Source organism: Sminthopsis crassicaudata, chromosome 3 (assembly GCF_048593235.1).
Source record: "Sminthopsis crassicaudata isolate SCR6 chromosome 3, ASM4859323v1, whole genome shotgun sequence".
In the NCBI taxonomy this organism is placed as follows: domain Eukaryota; kingdom Metazoa; phylum Chordata; class Mammalia; order Dasyuromorphia; family Dasyuridae; genus Sminthopsis; species Sminthopsis crassicaudata.
Window position 1 is genome coordinate 80446090 of NC_133619.1, and position 12701 is coordinate 80458790.

General features: G+C 33.8%; 1 long non-coding RNA gene across 1 annotated transcript in view; it reads right to left on the reverse strand.

Annotated features, from left to right (window-relative positions):
* Positions 1-577: 577 nt before the first annotated feature.
* LOC141560567 (uncharacterized) overlaps positions 578-12701 on the reverse strand; it is an 88187-nt gene continuing 76063 nt past the window's right edge. Inside the window, exon 4 of the long non-coding RNA XR_012487746.1 lies at positions 578-4595. This is a non-coding gene — a long non-coding RNA (uncharacterized LOC141560567). The remainder of the gene's footprint in view (positions 4596-12701) is intronic.

Genomic DNA, 12701 nt, shown 5'->3' on the forward strand with positions numbered 1-12701 from the left:
ATATATCACAATTTACCCAACCATTCTCCAATTGATGGACATCCATTCATCTTCCAGTTTCTAGCTACAACAAAAAGAGCTGCCACAAACATTTTGGCACATACAGGTCCCTTTCCACTCTTTAGTATTTCTTTGGGATATAATCCCAATAACAGCAATGCTGGGTTAAAGGGTATGCACAGTTTGACAACTTTTTGGACATAGTTCCAGATTGCTCTCCAGAATGGCTGGATTCTTTCACAACTCCACCAACAATGTATTAGTGTCCCAGTTTTCCCACATCCCCTCCAACATTCATCATTATTTGTTCCTGTCATCTTAGCCAATCTGACAGGTGTGTAGTGGTATCTCAGAGTTGTCTTAATTTGCATTTCTCTGATCAGTAGTGATTTGGAACACTTTTTCATATGAGTGGAAATAGTTTCAATTTCATCACCTGAGAATTGTCTGTTTATATCCCTTGACCATTTATCAATTGGAGAATGGTTTGGTTTCCTATAAATCAGGGTCAGTTCTCTATATATTTTAGAAATGAGACCTTTGTCAGAACCTTTCCTTTTAAAAATATTTTCCCAATTTGTTACTTCCCTTCTAATCTTGTTTGCATTAGTATTGTTTGTATAGAAACTTTTTAGTTTGATGTAATCAAACTCTTCTATTTTGTGATCAATAATGATCTCTAATTCTCCTCTGGTCATAAATTCCTTCCTCCTCCACAGGTCTGAGAGGTAGACTATTCTCTGTTCCTCTAATCTATTTATGATCTCATTCTTTATGCTTAAATCATGGACCCATTTTGATCTTATCTTGGTATATGGTGTTAAGTGTGGGTCCATATCTAATTTCTGCCATACTAATTTCCAGTTTTCCCAACAGTTTCTTCTGAATAATGAATTTTTGTCCCTAATGTTGGTATCTTTGGGTCTTGTCTTGTTTTTAAAAATGGCTACATCCACTTAATTCTTCAGCAGCCACCACCCTGATCAATCAACAGCCATCAATATTGAGGCAAGATCTTCCATCAACAAAATAATTTGAACTCACTAAAGGCTCAGGTAATGGTTAGCAGTTTTTAGCAATAAAAATTTTTAGTTAAGATATACACATTAGTAACAAAAACTAATGCACAATTAATAGATTACAGCATAGTATAAACATAACTTTTATATGCACTGAGAAACCAAAAAACATCACTTTTAATTAATTAATGTGATTAATGAATTTAATTAATTAATTATGTGGCACCAAGCCCTGCTTTTCAAAATGCTAGTCAAAAGATAGGAACTTTCAGATTATTATGCATATATGTGAAGAACAAGAGTAAAAAGTGAAAAACTATTTAGCAATCCCATTATGTTTATCTCAATGTTTCAAGTATCAACTTATAGGAGAATACCTTAAGCATTATGGATTATTATTTCATGTTTTAACTTTTAGTCATGTGCTTTTGAGTCTTTTGTGTTGAAAAAAAAAATGGTTTTCTGATAAAGAAAAAAAATAGTTGTCCTATCTCTGATCTGCCTTTGGGACAGATCAGTCCTGATCAGTCCTGATTCTAGCTGGGACCCTGTAAACCTCTTTGGAGAGACCCTAAAAATAGAATAACATGAGTTATGATTTTTCTCAGGGTTCCAGATTGCAGTTGTAAAGAGTCAGAGACAAAAAGTATGATCTTTCTCTTTCAGTCCAAACCCAAAACCAAACCCAGTCTGTTGTTCTTTAATGGGGAGGGCACTCAGGCTCCCTAGAGCCAACAGATCTTTTGTTATACCCATATGTTATTATACTTGAAAATCCTCTCTGTCAAGAAAATAAATGTACACCCATGGAAGTAATACATAGTAAAAATAATTTAGTGAATGAGAAATGACTTTTCTCAATTACAATTAAAATTTCAATTATACTTAAGTACCATATACATCCAAAACAAAAATAAAACTCTGTCATGTACACAGGTACTAAAAGAAATCAGCAGGTGCCTAAGCATATGTCAAGCAGCAACAACGATCTGAGTTAAAAGCAGATAATGGTCCCAAAATAAATGTAGTCTATTGTGTCTTTCATTTCTATTCCATTTTAGTTTTCATTTCCATGAGACTCTCATCAAATTAGAACTTTGAATTGAATTAAAGTATTAATTTGTAGAAATGTTTGTTATTTTCTTAATCAAATTTTCACATTAGAATGTTGCTAGCTCTATGTGAAGAGGGTTCATATGAGAATGGCATTAGCAGTAAAGGTAAATCACAACACAAATATGGGTCCAATTACAGTTTTGCAAAAGGCAAGAAAATTCCATTGGGTCTTATTGATGATTTGAACATTCCTAAAGTTTGGGAAATGTTTGGACAAATAGAAATGGGATATAAGGGGGAATTCAGAAGGGGAAATCCATGACTTCTTCAGAGTTTATAGTGAACAGAAATATTAAAAGAGTGAAAAATAAGAAAGAAGAACTAAAGTACTTCATTATCATAATATTATGACATGATCACAGCAATTTAGCTGTGGCAGGGCAACAGGCCGGACTAGAACTGCGTTAGAAGAGTTATTTAGTACAAATAAAAAAGAAAATGAGCTATAGTTTTTTTTTTCTGTGTCTAGTAGAGGCATTCCCCCCAAATCATAGTTGTTTCACATATGCATTTAGTACATGTTTTATGTATTCAGAAAATCTGTTAAAAACTTTTCCCCAACACATTGCCACCCCTCTGAGGCTACTTTGGACAAACAAGTACACTATTTAGACTCAATAGGATCACCAAGTAGCCAGTGAAAGAAACCATCAAATCCAAGACACCTTTTTCTCATTATCGCCTTTCTTCTCTAACATCCTCTAAACCATTTCCTTTCTCCCTTCTCACTCTCAACTTTTGCCCAAGAAAAATCTAGGTTTAGAAGTTAGTAAGATAGAACTTTAGCTGCATCCCACAGATTTTGGTATGATGTCTCATCATTGTCATTATCTTGGGTGAAATTATTAATTGTTTCTATAATTTGCTGGGAGCCTAGGTTTAGAAGTTAGTAAGATAGAACTCAACATAAAGAGGACCAAAGGATAGTATTAGGGAATGCTGGTAAATGTTTGACAATTATCTCTTCCCCCAAAATGTGTGCAGGATATACATTTAACTTTAACCTACATTATTAATATTTTCTCCATTGCTTTCTTAAACCTAAATAATCAATAACAAATCAAACTCTGATTTATAGCATTTACTGATTTCTGAGATATAAACACATGTTGAAAATTTGACAATTGACTCTTTGAGATGCCACCTAGTCCCAGCATACCCCAGGGTAGTATTCTCATGGAAAGTTGTGAAAAGGATCTGATCCTAGAAGAAATGTAACAGGGCAGAATTATGTTCTTGAGCAATTTCTTTTATAGGGTATTATGACTAATTCTTCATGCTAGAAAGAAAAAAACAGATAATTTAGTTTACTCAGATTCTCCAAAAAGCCAGAATAATTCTTCTATTTTTTCCCTTCTTACTCTCCAACAAACAATTTTCTTCCCTTCTACTTCTTCAAATCTAAGAAAACAAAAGAGTAAAGACATAAAAAATATTTCACACTGATTTTCACCAATAAGATCCCACCTTTGGAGCTCTTCTCTGTTCTTTTGGTGGTGTTAGTGTCAATGATCATAACATTGATAAAAGCCACTAAGACCTGCATAGTCTTTGCATAGCTGAACATTCAATAAATCTATTCAACACACCCATATGCTGAAGAAAGACTAGTCTCTTCTTCACACACTCTCATTTCCTTATAATACTCTTCTCCAGCCATATGTCTAAAGAGAAAGAACCTTTTCTAAAGTCAGACTACATGTATAGACTCCCAGAAAGGGAAAGGAGAAAAATAGTCTCCTCCTTCCTTCTCTCCAAGGAAATCCAGAAGTGTAGTGAGTCGAAGCAAGAATTTCTGCCAATTGGTTTCCTTCAGCCGCACCCAGCTATATGCTCGTTATAACCTGACCATACCCTCTTTTATAACTCATAGATCTAGTATGTCCGGATCTGTGCCAAACTACACAAGACACCTCCCCTACCCTGCATGATGGGCATATGGGTGGCAATAAGAAAGGGCACTTAAGGATGCATGAAGTACCTTCATGTATGATACTTCTCCTTGAGAGACAAAGGGGGACAGAGTAAGGAAATTATAAATTAGAGATTATAATGTATAGTATCTAATGATTAGCACAAATTACCTATTAAAGTTACAGTTACAGTATGTTTTCAAACTAATCTTTTCCTAGGTCCTTGCCACACTTGCTCCTAGCCAAATCTATTTCACCAACTGAATTTCATTACTGGAAATAGGAAGGCCTTGGCAAATAAGGAAAAAAATTCCACACTGGCAAGAAAACAGAATATGAGGGCTCTCTTCACTCTTGCAGGACAAACCCATCCAAAGCAAACAGTTTCCATGACCATTTACTGTAGAATAATTTTATTTCTTTAAGGAAAGAGGAAGGTGGAAAATCACCAGTCAAATATTTCTGGTTATTTTTTTTACCATTTCTTTAGTTCAGGGAAGAGATGTCACCAGCAAAGAAATTCCACCATTCTTCAAATAGGGAATGCCTAGGAGGAAAGAAAATAGAAGCTGAGAAGTATATCAAATATGTTATCTGTAACTACAAATTTGTCATTATTACCCCAGAAATGTTTACCTGATCACAACCAGTTAGGATGGATATATTTTCTATTTTCCATGTGTAGAATATGTGTGTATGTTACCCATATAACTCATGTGCATGTCCACATTGGTTTGTCTAAGTATTACTTACAATGAGATACCATCTAGACATCCCTATCACAGTTTGGATCAGGAAGCAAAAGAGGAACTACCTTAAAAGATCAGTATGTATGTACAAGGAACACTGACAAATCCCAGAATTTTAAAGATGAGTATGGAAGAGGATGAGGGGATAAAAAACAAACTGTCACATTTCTCTACAAATGTCGAGAACACTAATGATCATGAAAATCTCAGGCTTTCTATAAAGGCTAAAGACATGAAAAAGTGCTCTCCAAGTGATGTTTTGATTCCTTTCTAAAAAGGGAGTAGAAAAGCCACAAGACTGGCCAACTATGTTCTCTTCAGAGAGCAGATACCAGACTAAAAAATTGATTTTCTTAAACATTGCTTATCTAAAGCAAATGATTTTCAGGTGCAATATACCTTCCTAATTACTATCCCTTAAAGGGAAGAAGTGCTCCAAGTTATATCCAAATGCCTAACTCTTCTAAATGCTAATTACATCACAACTAGTGAAGAGCTGCAAATGGATTCACTTCCCCAAACTGATAGCAAACGAATCAAAGATGTTATACAAATTGGAACATATCACACAATATGCAGAGTTAAAGGACTTTCCTGGTAGACGAGTTGAAATTTGTCAGCTTGATTGAGAAAGTTTCTGAACTAACACAAGGGGAAATTCCAAAAAGTTTCTACTGTGGGAAGCTGGAAATTGGAAATATGTTGAAGTACCGGCTTCTTTGCATGTCTACTTTTTTTCAGTCTTTTTTTTCTCTCCCTGAAGAGAGGCAGGACCTTAGGTTTTCCTCTCTAGAAGCCAGAAGCCAGAAAAGTAACTCGTTTCTCCCAAACTCTTGCCAATTCTCTCCTTTACACAGACCTGGAATGTTAAGTAGTCGTTTTCTTAATCAATGAGGAAAATTGTATGTAAATGCACCAAACTTGAACCTCAAGGGGAAAGCATAGAGATCATATATGTGTAGGGCTCAGTGAATGTACAGAAAAAGAAATATTATAATAGCATATACTACATAAGACCTGACCAGAACAGGACATGTATCATGAGTTCTCAGAAGCAGATCATAAAGATAGCAAAGAGTCAGGATATATCAGTGACAAGGACTACAGCTAGCAGGACATGTATTGCAGCCCACCCCAACAAAAACAGAAACAGAACAATTGATAAATTCTTTGACTTACCTTCTCCATAAAGAGAAATACTATTCTGGAGCTGACTAACTAATGAGGAAACGATAGAGAAAAGGGAAAAAGAACTAATTGCCAAAGTAGAAATGATAAGAATCTTAGGAGGAACAGAACATGTTATTTAAAAAATCCTGTTGATGCAAACAAAAAATTATTACAATCAGAAAGCAAAAGAGGAAATATCTTTAAAGATCAGTATATATGTACAAGGAACACTGACAAATCCCAGAATTTTAAAGAGAAGTATGGAAGAGGAGGAAGAGGGTAAAAAACAAACTATCACATTTCTCTACAAATGTCAAGAACACTAATGATCAAGAAAATCTGAGGCTTTCTATAAAGGCTAAAGACATGAAAAAGTGCTCTTTTTTGCTAAATTAAGAACAAAAAGAAAAGAAGGGGAAGATAGGAATAGATAAATGATAAGAATAAAAGACAGAATCATACAATTCTTCCTTAATTTATATTTCCTTTTCCAAAGAAACTTATCTGTAAATTGAGATCTCTAAATCACCTCCAATGAATTAGAATATCTTATCCAAGATGAGCAATACCCCATGGTACTAAAAAAAAATCTTAGCAATGTGATTATTGAGTCACTGTATTGTTGAAAAATGGAGATAGGATACCAGACTAATGGTGTTCTGAAACCTTTGTTTTTAAAAGGCATTAGAAAGTTATTTCCTTAAGCTATTGATGATCAAGATGAGTTTTTATTCCTAGCAAAATTATTAAATGGATATACTTTTAAAGAAAAGCAGTAATCATCAAGTCAGCATGGGATGATCAAGAATAGGTCATACCAGATTATCAACATTTTCTTTTTTTGAAATGGTTACTAGAGCATAGATCAAGGGAAGATAGTATCTCTAGATTTTGGAGAGAAATGATCCTCATTTATCATTGCAAATAGAGGGATGTGAGATGAAAATTCACACAGGTGAATAAGTATATGCAGGATGATGCAAAAATCACAGAGACCTCAGCAACCATTCAGTCCAGCAAATAACCCCAAAAGAATCAGTCTCCACAGTCAAACACACTGTAACTTGACTCTGATATCATTATGGCCCTTTTCTAGAATGAAGGACAACAATCAACTCTTTTACAAGAAAATAGACAAGTAGTCATCTAGTTTTCTTTTGAAGGCATCAAAATGGGAGGAAATTTTCCACCTCCTGAGGATTTCCTCTTTTGGAAGAAAACTATCTTGGAAACTTTTCCTTATATCCAAGTCTAAATTTACTTCTTTACAATTACCACTCATTATTCCCATTTCTGACCTCTGGGTCCAAACCAAACAAGAAAATGGCAACCTTTCAATTACCTAAAAATTTCTTACAAGCCTATCAAAGCCTCAAACAGGTCTTCTTTTGGCATGAACTTGAGGTTTTTCTATTCCCTGGTTGTCCTTGTAAAGTTTCTATTTTATTATTATCCTTCCCAAAACTAGGGACTATCAACAAAATAAAAATGACAATTCTATGTAAATGGATTTACTTATCCATGCCATACTAATCAAACTACCAAAAATTTATTTTATAGAGCTAGGAAAAATAACAAAAGTCATCTAAAAGAACAAAAGGTTAAAAGCATCAAGGGAATCAATGGGGGAAAATGTGAAGGAAGGCAGTCTAGCAACCAGATTTCAAACTATATTATAAAGTGCTAATCATCAAAACAATATGGTACTACCTAAGAAACAGACAGATCAGTGCAATAGATTAAATACATAATACACAGCAACAAAAGACTGTAGTAATCTAGTATTTGATTAACCCAAAGATCCAAGTTTTAGGTGCAAAAACTTAACAAAATTGCTGGGCAAACTGGAAAGCAGTGTGATAGAAACTAAACACAAACCAGCATTTCATAATGTATATCAAATCATGAGTAAATGATTTAGATGTACAAGGTGATATCATAAGTAAGTTAGAGTAGCATGGAAATATTTCCCTAGCAGATCTATGGATATGAGACCAGTTAATGATGGATAAAGTAAAATTCATAATTTTGATTATGTGAAATTAAAAGGTTTTTGCACAATCAAAATCAATATAGACAAAATTCAAAGGAAAACAAGAAATTGGCGGGCATGGGGGGAACTTTACAATATGTTTCTCTGCTAAAGCTCACATTTCCCAATATATAGGAAACTGAGTCAAATATATGACAAGTCATTCCCCCAATTAATACATAGTGAAAGGATATGAACAGATAGTTTTTTGGGGGGAAAAAAAGAGAGAAAAACTATAGTTACATAAAAAAGTTCTAAATCACTATTGATTAGATAAATGCAAATTAAAGCAATTCTGAGGTACCATTTCATACCTATAAGATTGACTAATATGACAGAAAAAGAAAACCACAAATGCTAGAAAGGATGTGGGAAAATTGAGATGCAAATGCACTATTGGTGGAATTATGAATTGATTCAACCTACTGGAAAATAATTTATCACCCAAAAGGTTATAAAACTATGCATACTACCCGTGGATCCAGCAATGTCTCCATTAGCACTTATTGACCCAAAGATTCAAAGAGATTAAAGAAAAGGAAAAAGGATCCATATGTACAAAAATATTTATAATAGCTCTTTCTGTGGTCACAAAGAATTGAAAATTAAAGAGATGCTCAACAATTGGGAAATGACTGAACAAGTTGTGGAATATGATTGTGATAGAATATCATGTGTTATAAAAAAGTGATAAGCAAATATTGACTCACATAGACCTTATAGTCAACTTAACCACCAAGACCTCTGAACAATATCATTCCAAAAGTGATAACTAATGATTCAATATCACCCTTTAGGAAGGTTATTCCTATACTGAGTTTCCTGTGGTATGGTAGAAAAGTCAGAGAAGTCTCAAAGTAGTGCATCCAAGTGAGAAATACATAATATGTACAAAATGAATATATGATAGTTTGGGGAAAGAGTGCACTAGCAAATGGGAGGATTAGAAAAGATGCACTGTAGTAGAAGGTGGCACTTAAACTTGAGTCTTAAAGGAAAACATTACATTCCAAGAGACATTGATGAGCAAGAAATGCATTCCAGACATTGGAGACAGTTTGGGCAAAGGCAAAGAGACTGAAGATGGAGCACTATGGATATAAAATAGTGAGTAGTCCAGTATGATTGAATCAAAGAGTACATGGAACAGAATAATGTGTAAGAATACTGGAAAAACTCAGTTTGTCAAGAATTGTAAATATCAAACAAAAAAGTTTATATTTGATCCTACCAGTAACAGGGTACAGATTTTACCAGGATGTGGCCACCAGGCATACTAGAGTTTCTTGGAAACACAGGTGAAAGTTTGGTAGAAGTGGACACCAAAAGTGGATAAGGAGCCCTGAAAAAAGTTGAACAAACTTTCACACAAAATGTGATAATCCTCCTGAATACGCCATATACCTCAGTATAACTAACAGACCTCAAATCCATCAATGAGTTATGGAGATGCCCACCCCCAAGCTTGTAAAGACTCCCCCCGGTGGGTGAGAAAATTTTTTTCCAATAGCCATGAGGCTAAAGCAGGTACTGTGGAGAACTTAGAGCTCAGACACCAAAGACAGCAAGATCATCCACTGCATCTTGGCCCATCACAATCATCTTGACTTTTTGTCTTTCCATTGGACTTCAATCACTTTGGAAGAAATAGTAAGGCTGACAAGTTTATGCAACTGTTTATGCAACTCTCACTTAAATCCAATTCAGATAATGATATCATGGAATGATGTCATTGAACCTTTTTGAAATAAAGGACGAACAACAACAGGGAACAACCAGACTTTATTGAATAAGAGGGTGACGTGATCACATCTGTGTTTTAAGAAAAATAGTTTTAGTTGCTAAATATCAAATTATCAAATTGATAGATGACGTATTAGATTAGTAAAAATCATAAAAGCCAATAGGCTAGAAGAATGAAACAAACTGAGGAGGTGAAATTTAATGTAAATTTCTAAACTGGGACTGAAAAGATCAGTTGCACACATACAGATTAAGAAATGTTGCTAAATAGTTTATGGGAAAGGGGTCATCAAATTTAATATGTGCCAATAGTATGACAAGATAGCCAAAAAAAGCTGATGTAATCACAAAGTTCAAGGATTCAAGACTGCATATGTGGGGATTTTCTTACCATAATGCATACCACATCAGTTTCTGTGGCCAAAAAATACACCCCCTTTGGCTAACTTTTGGTGATAAGCCCTGAAAACTTATCAAGGTTGGTCCTCAGACAACAATTATGTATCAAATCACATCACTGGATTTATACTTGAATCTTTTTTTAGCTTATAAGGAAAGGATTACCAAAACTTGAACTTTATCAGTATAACTTTCAAGATTATCTCCATGGAATCAAAAGAGGAGAAACGGGGTCTCAGGCAATTTTAGTAGAAGCATAGTGTCCAGAAAAAAAGGAATCTTTAACCTCACCATACTCTGCCCCTGTCAGATAAAGCTGGATTATTGCTTTGGGATCTAAGTGACACATTTTTAAAAATTACATTGACAAGCAGAAGCACATAAGTTCAATTCAAGAAGAATTTATTACATTACTTATCGTGTACAATCATTTTTCTAGGTCTTGGGGATATAAAAACAAAATGAAAAATCACTTACCATCTTTCTTAAATTTCTTATACAAATTTCTAAACATAAAATCACACCCTTAAAAAAAAAAAACTAAAGATGAATGAATGTTTTTTTTTTCTGTGATAAGAGAGATCATTTAAAAACCACAAAATAAGCAATCTCAAATATATACAATTTAAAAAGCTTTTTGCATAAATAAAATCAATTGAGATCTACAGAGCTAGTCAGTAAAGCAGTGTAAAATATATGAATGTGGAGGGAAACTTGGAAGTTAAATATCTGATAAAAAGCCTAACATCCAAAATCTGTAAGCAATTAGCACAAATATATAAGACTGAGTCATTCTCCAAAAAAAAAAAAAAAAAAAAAAAAAAATATATATATATATATATATATATATATATATATATATATATATAGGTCAAAGATTAAGAAGTTTCCAAAAATAAATAAAAATTATTAATATCCATGTAAAAAAGTTAACATTTACATGTAATTGAAAAAAATAAAATGCTCTTTAAAAAAAAAAAAAAAGATAAGTTAATGTAAGGACCAGTCTAGCTAAATTTCCAGAGCTCATCACCAGATTAGCCAAAAAGTGATTTTGGCTACAGTTTTTGGCCAAATTCTTGAATTAAAATAACCCTAAAACTTGGACAAGGCTTAGCAAAAGACTTTAAAATATAGTGAAAACATCATTGGAAGGACTGTGGAAAGATAGACACACTAATTCACTATTAGTGAAATTGTGGATTTGTTCAAATGTTTTGAAAAACAATTTGTTATTTCGCAAGAAAAAGTTGCTAAATTCTTCTTGTCCTCTGACCTGAAGATTTCACTACTGGAAGTCACTGACATCAGGAAAAAAGACATCTGTACAAAAATGTTTATACTAGCATTTTTTATGATAGAAAATGTCTGGAAACAAAATATTTTTCTATCCTAATTCTAATAATTTGGAAGTAGCTGAACAGATTATAGCATATGAATTAAATGGAAAGTTCCAAAAGGAATGACAAATTAAGGAATAAAGAAAAACATACAAAGACTTGTATAAAATGAAGCAAAGTAAAGAAAGCAAAGCCCCCCCAATGATGTTGATAATGACTACAGTAACATAAAGTCAACATAGAAAGACAAGTACAATAGATAATGTTAGTACCATGCTTATATGTGCAATCATTTATTAGTAACAATCAAAGGCAAAGGACACATTGCTCCTTTCTGTTAACAATCATTAAACTAATTGGAGTTTGTTTTTTTTCTTTTTTTTATTTGCTGCCCTCTACCTCCTCTCCCTATACCCTGCAAATATACTTTGTAATGGAATTTATTTAATATTTGGAGTGAAGTACCTGTTGTGGTAAAATAAAATGTATCTTTATTATTATTATGACAAGACACTGATGAGAAGCCATGAAATGGTTTGGATTGTCATCAGCAGTACACCACACTCATAAAATCACAGATCTATCAAAGTAGGACAGTTGGGTTTCCTAAGTGAAGATAAACAAGAGACAAATATTCCTTTTATCACTTTGACCATTTTTCTTTAATTCAAATTCTTAAACAATTGTACTCCCTTAAAGGGAGCACATTCAATGTCATTAATATCCTGAGAAGAAGAAAACAATATGTGGTTTTTAAGTATACAGAAGCTGTAATCCACATAGAGATGGATACATGAATTGTGGCTGTAGTCTTAAAATTGAAAACAATACATTTGAATGTTTATATTCCTACAATGAAAGAGCTGCACTCTTAAATGAGGACATACTAAAATAAATAACTCCTTTAGCTCTTTTAAATAGAACATTATCTGATAGTCTTACAGAATCCCATCTTTCCAGGATCAAAGAGGATGGCTGCTGTGATGGAAATGGTCATTTGACTCCAACCGTACCTCAGAGCATTCCCACCACGAGCTGTTCTCAATGCAGGGGGAGGGTGATTAAGAATGAAAAGGTCCTTCAGGAACACCTGCTTCTCTTTGCCCCCACACGAATGACTGATAGCCTAGGTTTGGACTACCGTCAAGATGGCTAAAGTTCTGGCACAAACTAGCAGCAGCTGCATGTGGCCCCAGAAAATTGTTCCTTCTCCCCACAGA